At 38.9% G+C, this 20,693-nt stretch overlaps 1 protein-coding gene across 4 annotated transcripts in view; it reads left to right on the forward strand.

Annotated features, from left to right (window-relative positions):
- The first annotated feature begins 399 nt into the window (after positions 1 to 399).
- Positions 400 to 20,693, forward strand: part of NCOA3 (nuclear receptor coactivator 3) — a 142,689-nt gene continuing 122,395 nt past the window's right edge. For 2 of the 4 annotated variants that reach the window (XM_058287198.2, XM_058287199.2), the window contains exon 1: positions 400 to 562. The gene's annotated coding sequence lies outside the window, so the exon portion shown is untranslated. The remainder of the gene's footprint in view (positions 563 to 20,693) is intronic. The other 2 variants (XM_004469929.4, XM_004469930.4) reach the window with 2 other exon arrangements.

A 20,693-nucleotide genomic window follows, 5' to 3' on the forward strand; every position in this document is an offset into this window, starting at 1 on the left:
CAACCTTTCACCTAGAGGCCTTAGCATCTACTGAAAAGCTTCTTGGCCTATAACCTTGTGCCTCAACCTCCTCTCCTGAAAAATGTGGGTAACATTGGTTCCTACCTTGGAGGCTGGTTTCGAGGATCCCTGCTTGGCATATAATCAACGCTTCATAAATATTACCTGATCTCACTGGACGAGGGCCAGCACGAAAAAAATGAAGAACAGAACTAGTACTGAAGTCCATAGTTCCTGATTCCCCTAGCAGCCCGCAGGTGGTGAGCCAAAGCGGCCCGAGGGAACTCGGCGTTCACGCCTTCGCACCGCGGGCGCCGGGGCCTAGCGCTGGAACCCACGCCTCACGCGGCGCAAGGACCCCTGGGACCGGTAGTGCTGGGCGGGACCGCGGGACTACATATCCCAGCGGTCCCCGCGCCAGGGCTTAGGCGGCTGCCGGCTCAGCCCCTCCACAGCGACGGCTGCGGCCGCGGCTGAGTCGGTGTCAGCGGCAGCGGCGGCTGCGGGCTGAGCGGCGAGTTGCCGATTTAAAGCCGAGCAGCGAGGAAAATGGCGGCGGACGGTGAGTGAAGATAAAGGAGGAGGCGGTGGCGGGCGAAAGGGTGGAGTGCGAGGCGGGGGGTAGAGGGCGAGTCTCCCGTGCTCCTGCGAGCCGACGGCTCCGGCTCCGCCGAGGCGCTGAGGGGCGCGCCGAGCGGGGGCCGCGCCGGGGTAGTTTCGGGGTGTCAGGGGGCCGCCCTGCAGTATAGGGGCTGCCGGCGACCGTAGGAATGAGCCGAGGGTTGGCGGCAGCCGGCTTGGGGACTCGAAGGCGAAACCCGCGTGGAGGGGTCCCCCGGAGGAGCCTGGTGGAGGGGGATTCCGCGGGGGCCCACTTTTCCCTCCTGTCCCTAAAGTTTTACCTTCCTCCTCCCTCCTCCAGCCCTTGGGGCTGCTTTTGAAAGCTTTTGGCGTCCTCCTCCTCTCTCCTGGGTTCCTTCGCTGTTATTCGAAAGAATTAGGGGGAGAAGCCACACATACCCCTCACCCCAGCCTCCGAGTCGTACTCAGAATTTGCTTGGATTTTGATGCTGTGTTTCTTCCTGCACTTGGGCATTTATTTATTTATTTTTTTTTAGCACTGATTATCTGCGGGATTTCCATTTTGGGTACTGATAGGTTCACAGCAGTTTTCTCAGTAAAAAGGCATTTTACTACCTCTGGTGTGATAGTGGGAAATGGCAAGTGGGAAGTTGGTAGATTAAATTGAGGTTTGGCCGTCTTTATTAACTACAATTTTTTTTTTTCGTCTTTTCCAACTCTAATCTCACTTATATATTGATTGAATTTGTAGTGATTTAAATATTGCACAGGCCTTCAAATATAAAACAAAAACAAAAAACCAAGCCGTGAGCCAGTTGTAGGCTTAGATACTTCTTAGGCAAGTTTGAGGGCACCTAGGGTGGAAAAGTTAACCAAAAGAGTAGTTGTGAGAGGGAGAGAGCATCGTTTCGAAATTTCACAGGGGTTCTGGATTCCAGGTGAAATGACACGAAAGGTATGAGAGTCTTGAAACTTTTTTTTTTACCCCCTCCCGAATGTGATGACTTCCTTTTTGCAGTTTTTGAGCAGCGTTTCAGTGCCAGCCTGTTTTTGTTATTAAGCCTGTACCGTAAAGAAACAGGAAGGCGAGTACCAGCTGTTTTGTTGCAGTGGTTTTAAACGGAGTTGAATGAGATGAGTGAGAGTGGTAGTATTGAGTCAGATTGCTGCATCTTCTTGATTTAAATGCTTTAGCTTCGGATCCACCTAACTGATTCCTGGCGGTAAGAAAGCTTCAGTATTTGTTGTAGCAGGTTGTTTAGAGAATGATGGGGAAAAATAACGTCTCCAGTAAATGCTAGTAAAATATAAATGGAAACCTGTAAGTTTGTGAACTGTTCTTGAAAAAAAATTAAATTATCGTTTATTTAGAATAGGTTATGCTGCATAACATACACAATTGGAGAAGGAAAAAAAGCACAAACATTAAAATATTAGTCTCCCTTTCACTCCAAACCCTCAAATTCCCCCTTCCAGGAGGCAACAACTCATCAGTTTCTAGGATATGGCCTTTGGAATGTTTTATCTTAGGAATTTTATTTAAAACTCATCCCTGTTTGAAACTGAAAGCATGGAAATAAAATGAACGGAAGAAAGGGAGAGTGTGGTGGTGATAGCGAGTTCTTTTTTACTTCCTAAAAATATGCTGATAGCTATTAGAAAAGCTCTTCAGAGTTTATTGCTTATGTTGCCTTATCTGGTAACACCCTTAAAGAAAAAATCTCTGGGCTTTAGGATGAAGAACGCTGCCAGGGTTCATTGTTTGTAGGTAAGATGAAGCCTCTGTTTGTAACATGTAAAATGATATTGAGCACTATAGCTTCTGTCATTGGAGGTTGCTGTAGGTTCTGCATTTAAATGAGCAGTAATGTAGATTGCCTGTGATCCTAAATTGTAGAAGTATTTTATGTATCAATAGAAATGACTTAATTGTCCAATCAGCATTTTAAAAAGCATGTGCCAGTTTCTGGCATATAGAAGTACATTTTAAAGGTTGGGATTGTGGAGTAAGTGGTAAGCTCCAATATTTCTGGGGCAGTTATAGGAAATGTTTCTATCATAAAATATTCCTAACCTGCAGAGGCTTTGAAAGTGCAAAACAACCCTACCATAATCAATAGAATTTCTGTTTTTATAAATTTCAGGTGGTTGTTTTTAATCTACTGGCATTAACAAATCATTTTTAAAAAGTCAGTGGTAATAGACCTAGATTATTGGAGAGTGTATTAAATAATTCCACTATATTTTGGAAGTGAGCATAGTGTGCATTTTCCCCCTGTGTAAGAATTATGTCTATAAAGCACTCTTCCCCCACCCAAGCAAAAACATTCAGTAAGAAGTGAGTGTGCTCTTGGACCCTGTACTCTTTCTAGATGTGTAAATAAAAAGTAGTTCTTGAAATGCTTGCTTACCTTCTTGTCTAATCTTTTGAAATAAGCTCCTTTGCTATGTCATGGACAACACATTAAAGTTTGTTTTTTTAAATTCAGTCTTTTGTGCATTAGCAGTATGATTCTAGAATCGTTCCTTCTAACTTGAAACCTATAATTTTGAGAAGTTTTTTTTAAAAAGCATAATTTAAAAAATATCTTTTATTTTAGTTTGGATAATAGAATGAGATTAATTTTTTTTTTTTTTACTATTGTCCTCTCCCAAATTGGATGTTAAAATAAATGGCTTTAGAATTTCTTTTTGTATTTATTTTTAAGACTCTAATTTCAAACCTTCATCAGAGGATGTAGAGTACTTTTGAAAACTTTTAGTTTGTTGCAAGTTAAAAATGAATATAGCCTCTAGTGGCTGCCTACATAGCAGAGGCCACAAATTAATACAGTTGTTACTCTGTTAATGCTACCTTGAACTAGAAAGACTCACATGTCAATCAGGATCCAAGCAGTATGGTGGTATCTCATAGGTTAACGTGTATTAGTTTGATTTGAATTTATTAATACTATGCTCCATAGTATTAAATATTTCTTTTTTGCTTTATTGAGTGTTTAAAGATCTTAGAGGAGAAAATTAGTATTGGAAATATGTTTCCTTATTCTTTTTCCTCAGCTCATCAGATTGAAAGCTAATAAGTGACTATGTTATTTGGATTCTCAGGGATAGATAGAGTTGAGATTTGAGTACTGTATTTTCTCCCATTTCAAGAGTGCTTTTTGAAATGGGGGAGGGGTTTACAAAATGAACACATTTCACAGTTAAAGTGGAGGGGGTTCTTTTGTAATGAAATTTATTAAATTCATTTGTCCTCCCATTCTCCCACCCCCATTTTTTAAGGGGTTTGGGAGAAGATTATTTTGGGTTAAGGAGCAATTTATCCCTAACCTTATTTTTTAAGCCATCTGACAAATGGTGGAATTAACTTGAATTTAATCACCTTTCCTTTCCTACCTTCTGGTGGAGAGTTGTTAAATGAGCAGGAAAATCGCCAGAAGATGCTCAGCAGTAGAAAGGAAGACTTGCAGTATCTAGAAGGGCAATTTATCCACAAACTAGATAATCTTAAACTACATACTGCTGGTTCCCTGCCAGCATTAATTCAGTTTGATAGGTACTGCCAATCAATTTATAGTGGGGTCAGTAATAAAGATTTATCTAATTGTGTACTAAACTTTGTGGCCTAGAGGCAAAATGGGTTCTGTTTAAAAGAATATTCTAAGAGCAAATTGATTAACATCTTTGTCTTCATATTTTTCATTAGGAATATTCATGTCCTATTTTTAAAATTTTCTATTAATATTTTTATTTTATTGTTATAGTCTCCTGTTCCTGTGAAGATACTCTGAGATGTTTAATTTCCTTGCTTATAGGCTATAAGTGAGGGTTATGAAGCTTCACTTTTTAGAAACTGGGCTGAGTAGATCACTAAATTTAACTCTTGATCATCCACGTAATAATGAAGGGGGAACATTGGCTTGGGTAGCACATAGTAATGGATAATCTGCTCCCTAGAGTTTTCTCTTTGGTAGCTGTGGCAGCTGAATTGGAGTGGTAGATGGATAGATGGGAAGGGACTGTAGAAGTCAGCATAATCCTCAATTAGGATAAGCCTCATGGTTAATTGAATGTTGACTGTACAGGTTAAATCCCATTATAACAAACTCCAGGGGACTAGCTAAATTATTTTGTTGGACTGGGATTAGGCTTTATTAAATATTGTTTAAAATAAATTAGCCAACAATTGGAGTCTTTTTGTTGTTATATGGAGATATTAGAAGTTTTGTAAAAAAATTATTGTAACAATTTGATAAGTTGTTGCTCTGATGTGTTTGATGAACTGATATGTTTCACCTTCCTTCCCCCCCCCCCTTAAAGAGGAAAGAGCCCATGTTGAGCTGGGCAGATAATTTTTTCCCCCCCTTCCTTCCCCCATGTCTTATGGAGCTTCGTTGGTTTATCTCAGTTATTAATAAGTACTGTTGCTACCGCTAGAGATGGTCAGAGGAAATGGGGAGTTCCCCAGGTTTTCAGTAAACTGGTTGGTAATTTTTTTCTGCCTCAACTTTTAAAAATAAATGATTATCTAATTTTAATATGAAATTTTTTTTGGTTTGTAGTAGTTGGCATAGCCATTTTACATAAAGTTCAATGTAGGTTGAGACCTTTATACCCCCCTACATGATATTGTTGACGATAATGTGTTTTTAACTTTAAGATAACTGTCTGTATAGATATGGAGTTTCAGAAACTGGATTAATTTTATACATGTGAGAACATTACTATTCTTATGCTTGGCCAGAAATATACTTCTTTCTGTCCTGTACAGATTGCGTTTGCCAAACTTCAGGCATTTACATAGCGCCTTCATATCTAAGACTGGCATTTTCAGTTTGCTTAGAGAATTTTGATTGAGTATAGCAAGACATTTTTGAAGTCGTTCTTTTAAATGGATATTCCATGAAGGAGGGAAAATCTGAAGGAGGGAATTTCAAAGCAACACAAGCAATGTTTTGAAAGTTCTCAAGTCTTAAGAATAGTAACTGACTAGAAGGCAGGAAGCCTGCAGTTGCATTGTGGTATTGTTCCTCCATCTCATGCATTTGAGAACTTTAGTACAAAAGAGAAAGCGTGGGGAGGGGGAAGAAAGGATTTTAACAACAAAAAGAAGGAGACTTTAGAGTAAATATTCTTTGCTCTTCTCCTTAAATGAAAACTAAAACCAAATTATTTTTACTTTTGAATTGAGAGGAAATGTTTGTTTTTCATTATCTAAATGTCCTAAACTGACATTTTAATAAATGAGAGTTAATTGCTGTTGGTGGAAAGAGCAGCATGATCATATGCTCAATTTCAAAACAGAACTTTAATCAAAGGTTATCTACACATGTGAAAACTTTTAAATGTATTTTTCCGCATTTGGTATTTGATCAGTATCATTTGTTAGCGTGTTACTAGTGAAGAGTTGGGGGTAACTTGCCAGCGGATACTGTTAAACTTTAGGCAAATCAATCTTTTTAGGCCTGTTTTTTTTCATTTATAAAAGGGATAGACTATATAATGTTAGAAAATTCTATAAACGTAAAGCATATGGATATGTAGAATAGCCTTTTATCTAAATTTTATTTGTCAAACATTGAATGGATTAAGCTATTTATAATAAGGCTTATGAAGTCAGATGCCACTTTCAGTACTGATTCATCATAAAGAGTTTGGGAATTGGATGACTTTGAATTACCAACTTTACCACAGTATATGCTATAAGTGGGCAAAATCTGTGTGTGTGTGAATTTTCCTCCTCCTTCTGTTGTAAGAAAATAAAGTGATATTTTCTTGACTCTCAGTAAAGCTGTCATCAGTACTGAATTTCAGTCACCTTGTAGAGCAGCTGTATCAGCTTGGTGATTTTCTTTCCAGATTGAATTTTGGCAGATTTATTTGAAAATATTTTACAGGATTACCCAGTATTCTCTTCAGCAGGTTGTCTTTAGTCTACATATCCTCTGTTCCATCCAAGCTCATCTCTTCCCTTTTTTACCTGCCTGGTAGTTATGGTTTATGATAATATCTTCATCTCAGCTAAAGTATTTGTTACCCTGGAGGTCAGAGTAGGGTCAGAGCAAATATTTAGCTCCATCTAGGAAACATCTTAATTCCACCAATGAGAAAAATAACTCCACACATGTATCCATTGGAGGGTCAGTGGTATCTTCATACAATAAGAAAGACATAATGTCTTACTGCGTTAAAGTTTTAAAAATCACTTCATCAGGAATCACTAAAGTGGAATTTAGAAATCTGTCTTCAAAGTACACAACCACGTCTTCAATGGCGGAAGCTTAGATACATGGATCCTAAATGAGGACAACCTGAAATTGCAAACTTATAGTTTCTCTTCTCCTTCCCCCTCAGTATAAAATAGCTCCCACGTGTGACTTTTCTAACTGAATTTACATACCACCATTCTCTCAGTCCCAAGGCCTTGAACTTCAGTCATCTTTTGTTTGCTACTGCTTGCCTGTTACCCACTCTCCCATATACATATATTTAATAAGCAGTTATACATTTCACTATCATTTAAGGCACTGTGAGTAAAAAATTTTTGGCATCCAAATGCAGTCAGTGAGGTACTAATATCACTTCAGTACCAGGGAATCTGTAGTAAGTCTGTTTTGTGTATAGAGATCATACAGAAATTCAGAAGAGGGACTACTTACCAGATGATCAAGGTGCAGGACTTTGAAGAATGAGTAAGGTATTAATAAAGGAGACAGCACGTTTCTTGCTGTTGGTGGGAATCACTAGCAAGGACAGAGGTAAGAAATTTGAAGACTTGATCATTTAAATATTCAGTGAATGTTAGTGAGTGATGGTATTGAATACACTGATTTGGTTTTGCAAAATCCTATTCATACATTTTTCTTAAATATATTTTCTTTCCAATGCCTAAAATTCTCATTCAGGCCCTTTACTTTATTTCTGGATTATTTTAATAGCTTTTAAATTAGTCTCTAAACTTTTGCTAGTCTGTCTGTATACTTCTGCTAGTTTAATCTTATTAAAAACCATTTTGATCACATTTTTGCTTGAAAAAAAAACCTCGCAGGTCACAATCCAAATTCCTTAACCTAATATTTAATTAATATTACAATCTTTTTTTAAAATCAATCTTTCCACCTTTTAATACCCCTCGTATCAGTCATGTTACCTTTTTTCTCTTTCCCCTTGCTATCTAGTCTAGTCATTAAAGTCCAGCTCAGTGTCCGTCTCATTTAAATAAACTTCCTAGACCACCACAACTGAAAATGTAACATTTATTTCCTGATATGAACTTTGATTGTTTACCTGCATCTGAATTAATATTTATTGATTGGTAGAGAAGAGTCAATCAAATTGTTTATCTTCAAGGTAGAATCCTTTTTAAACATTTTTTATTTTTATTTTTAGAGCCCTTTATTAGCAATTTAGAATCCTCTGTTCTTATTCATTTTAGGCTCTCCAAAATGCTTTGTGTTTGGATGTGAAAGTTTCTAGAGTTTAACTCTCAAGTCAGTTTTCTGCCTGGAAATTAAGGCAAAATTAAGAGTCCTAAGGATTTGCTTGGGACCTGTGTTTCCCTCATAGAGTAGATAAATCAAGTCTGTGTCTTTTCAGTATATCCATATTTTTCCAGTTGCCTTAGGAATGAACAGTCTTGCAGTAAGTTCAAATTGTTTTTATTCATTATCACTGTTTTTTCAAGAATTGTGGGTATTAAAATTCTTTTGTGAGTTTAGGGCCTTTTAATCTAGTTAGAAATAAGTACTGAAAAATTTTAGTTTCAGTAACATAAATAAGTAGTTCAAAATTTCAGAGGAAAAAAGGTCATTTTCAACAAGGGTTTTTAGGGACAACTTCATGGATGAGATGAAATAGCTCTAATGGGAATTATTACTGTGTCTAATCTCTTCTCACATCTTTTATTCCATAATGCTTAATTATAAGAAATTGTAAATGTTTTTAAAATTGAAAATAAGGCATATGCATGGTAAAGTCTAAGCAGTACAGAAAAGTGTACCATGAAAAAGTTAGGGGAAGTGGATTTGGCTCAACAGATAAGAGCGTTTGCCTACCACCTGGGAGGTCCAAGGTTCAAACCCAGGGCCTTCTGACCGGCTGGTGAGCTGGCCCACTCACAGTGCTGATGTGTTCAAGGAATGCTCTGCCATGCAGGGGTGTCCCCTGTGCACGGGAGCCCCATGCAGAAGGAGTGCACCTGTAAGGAGAGCCACTGTGCAAAGAAAGCTCAGCCTGTCCGGGAGTGGTGCTGCACACATGGAGAGCTGACGCAGTCAGATGATGCAACAAAATAAGACACAAATTCTGGGTGCCGCTTACAAGAATACAGGCGGACACAGAAGACCACACAGTGAATGGACACAGAGAGCAGACAGTGGGGTGGGGGGAGAGAAATAAGTGAAAAATAAATCTTTTAAAAAAAAAAGTAAGGCTCCATCTACTCTAGCTTTCCCTTCCCGAAGTCACTATTGTTAGAAGATAGCCATACATATAATTATGTATCTCTTTCTTCCATTTCTTTTCCCCTCTTTATTTTTATTTTTTATTAAAAATTTATTGAATTATGTCATTCATACATGAACATACATAAACAATAAATATATAGTAAAAATCGTGAATGTACAAAACAAACAAACAGGCATAGCATCATACAGGGCTCCCATATATTACCCACCATCACTACCTTGTATTGTTGTGAAACTTTTGTAGCAAAATATGAAAGAGCATTGTCAGAGTATTACTGTTAATTACTACTAACTGCTGTTGTTTCCCCCAACCCACCTTATTAGTTTGTTCATAAACCATACAATTGAATGTACAATTAGTGGCATTTGGTATAGTCACAGAGTTGTGCATTCATCACTTCAATATTAATGCATTTTCATTACTCCAAAAATGAAAGGAAAAAACCAAAAACAAACAATCATACCCATACATTAGCATTAATTACAGATCTTATGATGTGCTTTCACAATTTCTATTCATTTCCCAACATTTACAAACAACTTTTTACCAATTCTGCACAGATTAAACCTCAGCTTTCCATTCTCTAACCACATTCTCTTCTCTGATGACCTATAGTCTAGCTATCAACTTCATGAGTTTGCTCATTATATTTACTTTTTAATAGTGAAATCATACAATATTTGTCCTTTTGTGTCTGGATTGCTCTACTTAACATAATGTCCTCCAGATTCATCCATGTTTTCATATGCTTCATGACTTCATTTCTCCTTACAGATGAATAATATTACATTATGGGTATGTACCACAGTATGTTTATCCATTTGTCAGTTGATGGACACCTGGGTTGTTTCCATCATTTGCAATTATGATTAATACTGCTATGAACATCAGTGTGCAGATGACTGTTCATGTACCTGCTTTCAGATCTTCTGGGTACGTACTTAGTTGTACTGTTGCCAGGTCACTTTTCAGCTCTATATGTAACCTCCTTGGAAACTGCCAAACAGACTTCCATAGTGGCTGTACCACTCTACATTCCCACCAACAGTGAATAAGCATTCCTGTCTCTCTACATCTTCTCTTAACATGTGTAGTTTTCTTTTTCTTTTTTTTTTAATAGTGGCCATTCTAGTAGGTGTGAAATGATACTTCATTTAGTTTTGATTTGCATTTTCCTAATAGCCAATGATGTTGAACATTTTTTCATGTTTTTTTTTTTTTTTTTTTTTTTGCTATTTTTATTTCTTCTTTAGAAAATGTGTATTCAGGTATTTTGCCCATTTTAAAATCAGGTCATTTGTCTTTTTATTGTTGACTTGTAGGATCTCTTTTTTTTTTCCAAAGATTTATTTTTTATTTATTTCTCTCCCTTCCCCCCCAGTTTCCTTTGCCCTATCCATTGGGCCAAGTCTGCTTCCAGGATCTCTTTATATATTGTGGATATTAGATCCTTTTTAGATGTGTGATTTCCAAATATTTTCTCCCATTGAATAGGCTGCCTTTTTATCCTCTTCATAAAGGCCATTGCAGTGGTGTTTATTTTTGAGGTGATCCCATTTATCTAATTTTTAAAAAGATTCATTTATTTTTTATTTATACCCCCACCTTGTCTGACTGTATCCATTCGCTGCGTGTTCTTTTATGTCTGCTTGTATCTCATTAGGTGGCTCCAGGAACCTGGGATCTTCTGGAGTGGGAGAGACGTGATTACTTTGTTGTGCCACCTCAACTTCCTGTTCTGCTGCGTCTTCTTTTTTTCTCTCCTCTCTGTCTCTTGTTGTGTCATCTTCCTGCACCAGCTCTCTGCGTCAGCTGGCACTCCTGCATGGGGTGGCTTTCTTACACTGGGCGTCATTCCCGTGTGGAGAGGCATTCCTACGTGGGCTGGCTTGCCACGTGGGTCAGCTTGCCTTCACCAGGAGGCCCTGGGCATTGAACTCTGGACCTCCCATATGGTAGATGGGAGCCCAATTGGTTGAGCCACATCCATTTGCCTATTTTTTTTCCTCTTTTATTGTGCTTTGCATATAAGGTTTAAGAGAGTCTCCTCCTTCTCACCCCCCCCACTACAAGGTCTTGTAGGTGTTTCCCTACATTATCTTCTAGGAGTTTTATGGTCCTAGCTTTTATGTTTAGGTTTTTGATCCATTTTGAGTTGATTCTTGTATATGGAGTGAGATAGGGGTCCTCTTTTATTCTTTTGTTATGGCTTTCGAGTTCTCCCAGCACCATTTGAAGAGACTCTTCTGTTCCAGAAAAGTAGACTTGGTAGGCTTATTAAAAATTAGTTGAGGAGGGGAAGCGGCTTAAGCAATTGCGCTCCCGTTTACCATATGGAGGACCTGGGTTGGATGCTTGGGGCCTCCTGGTAAAAAAAAGAGAAAAAAAAGTCCCAGATATGTGCTGAGAGGAGGTGCAGGAAGGCATGGGGCCTCCTGTGTGATGCACCAAAAAGATGACGATGCAACCAGATAGGGGAAAAAAATCATTTGAGGGGAGCAGATGTAGCTCAAGTGGCTGAGTACCTGCTTCTCATGTACAACGTCCCTGGTTTGATCCCCTGTACTTCCTAAAAACAAAAAGCAAACAAAACCAACTCTTATTGGGGAGTGCATGTAGCTCAGTGGTTGAGTGCCTGCTTCCCATGTATGGGAAAAAAAGTTAGTTAACAATATAGCTTCATTCTTAACAGCTAAAAGCTGGAAACAGTCCAAATATCCTTGAATATGTAAGTAGATAGATGTTAGTATATCCATACGATTGAGTACCACTCTGCAATGAAAAGGAATGAAATACTTAGATCAGTGCAACAAGTGGATGACTCTCAAAGGCATTATGCTAGGTGAAAGAAACCTGTCTCAGTGTGTTTGATTTTTATATGAAGTTCAGTGATAGTCAAAATGAATCTGGACTAGAAATTAGAACAGTGGTTTTGGGGGAGGAGGGGGTAGTTGACAGGAATGGTAGAAATGGTCTGTGTTTTTATTGCCGTGGTGGTCATACAAGTGCCCTCAATGATCAAAATGCATTAAACTACACAGTTAAGAATCATGCACCTTAACGGTATTTAAAAATTATCGCTCAATTAAAAAAAAAATCATGCCCAGGCCCCACCTTTGACTAATTAAATCAAAGTCTAACAGTGATGAAAATCATTGATTAGTATTTTCACCACCTTTCCCTAGCAGCAGATCTGCCCAGCCGCCTGTGTTATGAGACTTTCAGAAAAAGGCCCTTCTACTATCACAAGCAGAGGTAGACAGTTGGGGAGAGAAGGTGGGTGAGGGTAGGCTCTTGTCAATATATATTGGAGATGGTTTTCTATCAAAACATAAAGGCACTTGAGTAGCACCCTTTTAAAAATTTTTTTACTAAAAATATTTTTTTTGAGTTGTACCCTTTAAAATGGTTAAAATGATGCATTTTGTGTTGCATGAATGTCATCGCAGTAAAAAAAAATTTTTTTAACAATGAGCTTCCTTGGTTTTAATGGTTGCATATATTCTGTTGTAAAGATATATTTTAATTGATTTAACCTGTCCCCTATGGGTGGATATTTGTCACAGTCTTTTGCTATTATAAACATTGTTGCAATAAATATTCTGGTATATTTAAAAAAAATCAGTTGACCATAGAGGTGAGGTTCCATTTCTGAACTCTGTTTGATTGCAATCATCACCGTGTCTATCTTTATACCAATACCATGTTGTTTTGACCATTGTAGCTTTATAATACACTTCAAGGTCTGGAAGCAAGAGTCCTCTGGCTTCACTTTTCTTTTTTATGATGTTTTTGGCTATTCAGTACCCATTTCAATTCCAAATAAATTTGGTAATTGACTTGCCTATTTCTGTAAAGTAGACTGTTGGAATTTTGATTGGCATTGCATTAAATCTGTAAATCAGTTTGGGTAGAATTGACATTTTAACAATGTTTAGTATTCTAGTCTATGAACATGGGCTGTCCTTCCATTGGTTTAGGTCTTCTTTGATTTCTTTTAGCAGTGTTTTGCAGTTTTCTGAATAGAGATCCTTTACATTCCTAGTTAAATTAATTCCTAGATATTTGAGTCTCTTTGTTGCTCTTGTAAATGGAATTTTTTTCTTGATTTCCTCTTCAGCTTGCTCATTACTAGGGTATAGAAAAACTACTGATTTTTGCATGTTGATCTTGTATCCTGCCACTTTACTGAACTCATTAATTAGTTCTAATAGCTTTATTATAGAATTTTCTAAATATAGGATCATATCATTTGTGAATAGTCAGCGTTTTACTTCCTGTTTTCCAATTTGGATGCCTTTTATCTTATTTCTTGCTTAATTGCTCTAGCTAGAATTTCTAGCATGATGTTGAATAACAGTGGTGACAGTCGGCATTCTTGTCTTGTTGGTGATCGTAAAGGGAAAGCTTTCAACCTCTCCCAATTGAGTACAATGGTGGCTATGGGATTTTCATATATTCCTTTTATTATGTTGAGGAATTTTCATTCCATTCCTATCTTTTGAAGTGTTTTTAATCAAGAAAAGATGCTAGATGTTGTCAAATGCCTTTTCCGCATCAATTGAGTGATCTTGTTGGTTTTTCTCTTCCCCTTGATTTGTTAATGTGGTATATTACGTTAATTGAATTTCTTATTTTGGACCAGGAATAAAATCTACTTGAATGGTGTATAATTCTTTGAGTTGTATGTGCATATGTGTGTTTTGTTTTGTTTTGCTTTTTAGGAGGTTTTGGGGATTGAACCTGGGACCTTGTACATGAGAAGCAGGTGCTCAACCACTGAGCTATACCCACTCCCCTATAATTCTTTTAATATGCTGTTGGATTCTATTTGAAAAGTATTTTGTTGAGAATATTTGCATCTGTGTTCATTAGAGAGATTGGTCTGTAATTTTCTTTTCTTGTATTATAGTATCTTTATCTGGCTTTGGTAGTTAGGGTGATGTTGGCTTCATAAAATGTGTTGGGGAATTTTCCCTACTTTTCAATTTTTTGGAAAAGTTTGAACAGGATTGATATTCTTCTTGAAATGCTTGGTAGAATTTACCTGTGAAGCCATCTGGTTCTGGACTTTTCTTGGTCAGAAGATTTTTGATAACAGATTCAATCGCAACAAAAGGAAACATTCCTGGTGCTGCTGATAAGGATAGAAACAGTCACAGAAGAATACAGTGAATGGACACAGAGAGCAGACAATGGGGGGGGGGGGAAGGGAAGGGAAGGGGAGAGAAATAAATAAAAAATAAATCTTAAAAAAAAAATCTCTACTTGTGATTTGTTTGTTGATTTCCTGGGTTTCTTGTAGAGTCAGTATAGGTTTGTGTATTTCTAGAAATATGTCCATTTCATCTAGGTTGTCTAATTTGTTATAAACAGTTTCTAACACTCTTATGGGGGAACAGATATGGCTCAAGCAGTTGAGTGCCTGTTTCCCACATGGGAGGTGCCAAGTTCGGTCCCCGGTACCTTCTAAAAACAAACAACAACAACAAAATAAAAACAAACAACAAGCAAACAAATTAAAAAACCAACTCAGGAGCCAATGTGGCTGAGTGGTTGAGTGCCAGCTTCCCTCATTTGAGGTTCCAGGTTCAATTCCTGGCACTGGCACCTCAAAAAAAAAAAATTTCCTCTTGTGTAACCTTTCCCTGCTCTCCTTACCCCAGAACAGCACTCCAGACTGTCTCCAGCCTGTCCTCTAGCTATTTTTTTCTGGGAGAGAAGCAATCCTTCCACCTCTCTAATCCTCCATCTTCCCAGAAGCTCCTCCCTCTTTAGTTTTAGTCATGTAATTAAATAATAGTGGGTTCCCACCATTTTCCTTTAAAAGAACTTGGAGATCCTTCTATACCTCATATTTGAAAAGCTGTATAGTATTCCATTTTATGGATGGATTTGACTTATTTGGCTAGTTCCTTGTTTCTATTTTCAGTGATCCTGTAGATCTGTGTGCTGAGAGTATATTTTAATATAAAAATTTTGGAAGTGGAATTTCTGAATCAAAGGAAATGTATGTTTGAAACTTTAATGGCTCTTTCCTAGTTGCCTTCACAGAGACTATATACTAAGTTTATAGTCTTACCAGTTGTTCATGAGAGTATATGTTTCTCTTATTCATACTTTAAAAGTTTATCCCATAAGGGTGACTGGCTGCTTGAAGACTTGCTTACATTGTTTTTTCATTGTTTAAGATTTAGAAACTAGACTCTTTTCTGTGGAATTCCCAAAGCCTCTCATAATCTGGGTCTAATCCACATTTCCAGCATTATCTACTTAATTTTATCTCTGTTTTATACATTAGTGGGTAAGTCTCCCTTGTTCTGCCTCTCCCATCCCATTTTTCCCAATACATTTCTTCTCTTTGCGTTAACGATTCATATTCTCATTCATGTTCTTATAAACATGAATGCCTGTGTGCCAGCACATGGTTGTGTGTTTATTGTGTATTATCTCATTTAAGAGTGTGAATTTTTAAAAATTCTTGGTAGTAGAACTTTTTTTTAAATGAAATCTTATAGAGAACCTCATTCAAAATAGAAAAAGTGATTATATTGTTACAAATTTACTTCTTAGGTCGAAATTTATACAGTTTACCAGTTATAAAAGGTAGTGGGAATGAGATTGTTGTGGTGAATATAAATTTGAAATCAGGTTATGAAGACTATTATTAACCCAAATATGCCTCTTCCTCTAGTTTCTGTACTATTTTCCTTCCCAGTATATATAAAAAAGAAATCCTGACTCTTGAAGAGATACAGTTACAATGGTCACAGTTTAAAAAAACAAAAAAACTTTTTGAAGTATGTTATGGGTACACATGGGACAAATTCAAAGGGTAACAAAAGGTAATATATACAGTGAAAGGTAAGCCACCCTTCAAAAGGGAAAACAATGGAAAATAAGCTTATGCCTCACTGCTTTCCATCCCCTGCCTAGAGGCCATCATTGTTACCTTAGTTTTGGTTTAAACATGCATTTATATAAAAGCTTACAATTAAGCTTATAATTAAGTTTGATTTCCTCCAAACATTTTGGTAAACTTTATCTTGAAATATACATTCAAAGGAGGGCACAAGTATAGTCTGATAAAATGGGCACATGTGTGTAACTGGTGCTCAGAAGTCCTGTTCTGGACTGTATATACAGTCATATCTTGGTACTTGATTGCTTTGAAATCCATCGAACTTGGTACTCGATGCATTTTTTTTTTTTAAGATTTATTTCATTTATATCTCTCTCTGTACCCCCTTGTTGTTTGTACTTGCAGTGTCTCTTCGTCTTCTTTGTTTCTTTAGGAGGCACCAGGAACCGAACATGAGACCTCCAATGTGGGAGGAAGGTGCCCAATGGCTAGAGCCACCTCTGCTCCCTGCTTATTGTGTGTCTCATTGTGTTTCTTTGTTGTGTCTCTTCATTGCATCATCTCATTGTTGTCTTGTTGCATCAGCTCACTGTCTTGCTTGTGTTCTTTCAAAGGCACTGGGAACTGAACCCAGGAACTCCCATGTGGTAGGCAGGTGCCCAACTGACTGCTTGAGCCACACTGTCTTCCTGATAGCAGACTCTTTTGATAAGTCTGCTTTCATGTTTTTCTTTTTTTTAGTGATTTCTTTTTATTTCTTGTTTTAAGGATTAATTTTATTTATTTCTCTTGCCCTCCCCCCTTTCCCCTATTATCTGTCTCTGTGTTCTTCTGTGTCTGCTTGTATTCTCATTAGGTGGCTCTGGGAACTGATCCTGGGACCTTCTGGAGTGGGAGAGAGGCAGTTACTGTCTTGCGCCACCTCAACTCCCTGTTCTGCTGTCTTCTTATTTTCTCTCCTCTGTGTCTCTTGTTGCATCTTCTTGCTGTACCAGCTCTCCGTGTTGGCCGGCCCTCCCACATGGGGTGGCATTCCCATGCAGGGTGGCACTCCTGCATGGGGCCACATTCCTGTGTGGGCTGGCACTCCGCGTGGGCCAGTTCACCCTCACCGGGAGTCCCTGGGCATCAAACCCTGGACCGCTTATGTGGTAGATGGGAGTCTAATTGGTTGAGCCACATCTGTTTCCCCTCTTTTTATTTCCTTTTTCTTTTTTCTTTTTTTAAAGATTTATTTATTTATTTAATTCCCCCGCCCCCGGTTGTCTGTTCTCTGTGTCTATTTGCTGCGTCTTGTTTCTTTGTCCGCTTCTGTTGTCGTCAGCGGCATGGGAAGTGTGGGCAGCGCCATTCCTGGGCAGGCTGCACTTTCCTTCGCGCTGGGCGGCTCTGCTTATGGGGCGCACTCCTTGTGGGGCTCCCCTACGCGGGGGACACCTCTGCATGGCACGGCACTCCTTGCACGCATCAGCACTGTGCGTGGGCCAGCTCCACACGGGTCAAGGAGGCCCGGGGTTTGAACCGCGGACCTCCCATGTGGTAGACGGACGCTCTAACCTCTGGGCCAAGTCCGTTTCCCTCCTTTTTCTTTTTTAAAGATGTTATCTATTTTTTATTTATTTCTCTCCCCTTCTTCCCCCATTGTCTGCTCTCTCTGTCCATTCGCTGTATGTTCTGTGTCCGCTTGCATTCTTATCAGCAGCACTGGGAATCTGTGTCTCTTTCTGTTGTGTCATCTTGCTGCGTCAGCTCTCCGTGTGTGTGGTGTCACTCCTGGGCAGGCTGTGCTTTTTTCGTGCAGGGCGCCTCTCCTTATGGGGCGCACTCCTTCTGCGTGGGGCTCTCCTGCACGGGTGACACCCCTGTGTAGCACAGCACTCCTAGCACACTTCAGCACTGTGTGTGGGCCAGCTCACCACACGGGTCAGGAGGCCCTGGGTTTGAACCCTGGACCTCCCATGTGGTAGGTGGATGCTTTTATCTGTTGAGCCAAATCTGCTTTCCTTTTATTTATTAACATAAGAAAAATTGCTGTATCAAATTGGTAGCTTAGGTGGAAAGTCTAGAAAACCATTGCCTAACACAAGGTCCTGAAGATGTTTCTCTCTGTTCTCTTCTAGGAGTTTTATAATACTGGATTTATATTTAGGTCTTTGATCCACTGTGAGTTAATTTTTGTATATGGTGTGAGTTAGGAGTCCTTCATTCTTTTGTATTTGGATATTTAAGTTTTGCCATCACTGTTTGTTGAAGGGACCATTCTTTCCCCATTGAGTCAGGTTGGCGCTTCTGTCAAAATGAGTTGCCCATATATGTGAAGGGTTAAAAAAATTTTTTTTTTAATAGTTACATTGTGGTTTACTTTTATTTTTTTATTTTTTATTTTTTTGTCTTAATTATTTTAGTGTTACATTAAAAAAATATGAGGTCCCCATATACCCCCCACCCTCCTCACCCCACTCCTCCCATAACAACCACCTCCTGCATCATCATGGGACATTCATTGTGCTTGGTGAATACATCTCTGAGCACTGCTGCATCACAGGGTCAGTGGTCTATATTATAGTTTACGCTCTCCCCCAGACCACCCAGTGAGCCATGGGAGGACATACAATGTCTGGTAACTGTCCCTGCAGCACCACCCAGGACAGCTCCAAGTCCTGAAAATACCCCCACATCACATCTCCCTACCCTCAGCAGCTACCATGGCCACTTTCTCCAAATCATGCTACAGTTTTCTTCAATTACTAATCACAATAGTTCATGAATAGAATATCAGTAAGTCCACTCTAATCCATACTCTATTCCTCCATCCTGTGGACCCTGGAATGGTTGTGTCCACTCCACATCTATATCAAGAGGGGGCTTCGATTCCACATGGATGATGGATGCAATTCTCCTGCTTTCCGTTGTAGGCACTCTTGGCTCTCTGGTGTGGTGGTTGACTTTCTTAGCTGAGTGAGATAAGTCCAATAAACCAGAGTGTAGGAGTTGCTAGTCTGTTGAGGCTCAGGGCCTAGCTGTCACATGGACAGTCCAGAGATTCAGGTCCCCTGGGTATACACTAAAACCCAGCACCAACCGCAAGTCCGGTAAAAGTACCAGGAGAGGCTTGTGGACAAAGATCACATCTGAGTCCAGCTTCATCACACAGAAACACAAACTCCAAAGTTGGGCCAACTGGCATGGCACTTAACTCCATCTGCCATGACCATAGAACGTGTGGGTCTCTGTAGCCCTCAGAAGAATGAATACCTGGGGTTGTGTCTACTTTATCTGTCTCTGGGACTCTGCTGAGGTGTGCGTAAGGGCGCCCCCTCTGATAACCTCCTGGCTCTTTTTTGGGGACTCATAGCCATATAAACTCTTTTGTCCTTTCCATTTCCCCCTTTTATTCAGGTTAAAAAGCATTTTTAACTCCTGATATTATATGTAGACTGAGATATTCTGCTGGCCTGAGTTGACCCTTTTATTTAAGGTCATTTTCTAGTTACAGTCATCAGCTGATACTTGGTAGTAATCCCTCGGCACCAGGGAGGCTCATCTCCGGGAGTCATGTCCCACACTGGGGGAAAGGCAATGCGTTTACATGCTGAGTTTGACTTCGAGACTGGCCACATTTTAGCAACACGGAGGCTCTCAGGAGGTAACTCTTAGGCACCCTGCTGCTCTTATTTCAGGTGCACAGGCTCACAAGCATAGTCATTCATATCAAGGGCTCATTGTTGGACCATTCTTCTTTTTTGGTCTTTGCTGTTGCACTTGGGAGATTGTTGCCGCTCCATTAGGGAATGTGATAGAGCTCCCCTGGCTAGGAACTCAGCACTCCCTCAGTTGTCGTTTTATCTGTAACCACTAAGAAAATATCCAAACATTTTTATGTACCTTGGATATATGCCCTGGAGAACTCCCTGCCAACCATGTGTCCCCTGTCAATAACATCCCACACCACTATTCCTCCCCTGCCATTGTTGAACCTCTCTGTGATCCAAAACTTCTTTGAAAATGAAGCCCAATATATTTCCAGGTTCCATTAATAGTAAAATGGAATATAGTGATGAGTTTAAAGGTTAGATATAGAATACATATTAATTTAGAAAAATTAAGGTAAAAATAAGTTGGGGTATCAAAAAATTTAAAAATGCAAAAGCTTTGTATTTGATGTTTTGCCTTCCATCACTGCAATAAGTGTTGCCTTGTATGCAAATTGGCAAGACAGCTTCTTCCATCTTTTCCTCAGTGTCTACGTCCTTTCTTTTTCTTTTTCTTTTTCTTTTTCCTAAATATTAAGCTTGTCTTCACAAAAGTTTTAGATCACAGTAATTCATATATACAATATATGGTACTCCCACATATCCAATATAAAACCCTTTTCCCTTCCACAGCAATAATCTTACATGTTCATCCTATATTTACTGAAACTCTGATGTACAGATATTGAGACAATAGCTTTCAAACAAGGTAACACTTGGGTTTACATTGTGGTTTATATTTTAGACTATACAATTTTCTAAATTTTTAATTATCTTATGTTTTACATTATGATTTACATTTTAGCCTATAGGCCCCGATATATTTTCAGTGTAATTTAACATGTCCTATATACATCCATGCATAATCTTGTGGAACACTTCCATTGCCCCACAGTTACATTGATTCCATCTATTTGATACCTCTTTCCCCCTCCCTTTAGGGCCCAGAGTGACAATCAATCTTCATTACTTGAAGGGCCATGTTCAGAGATACTTACAACAATGTTGAAAGCTTGACATGCTCGACTTCC

Source organism: Dasypus novemcinctus, chromosome 24 (genome assembly GCF_030445035.2).
Source record: "Dasypus novemcinctus isolate mDasNov1 chromosome 24, mDasNov1.1.hap2, whole genome shotgun sequence".
NCBI lineage: Eukaryota > Metazoa > Chordata > Mammalia > Cingulata > Dasypodidae > Dasypus > Dasypus novemcinctus.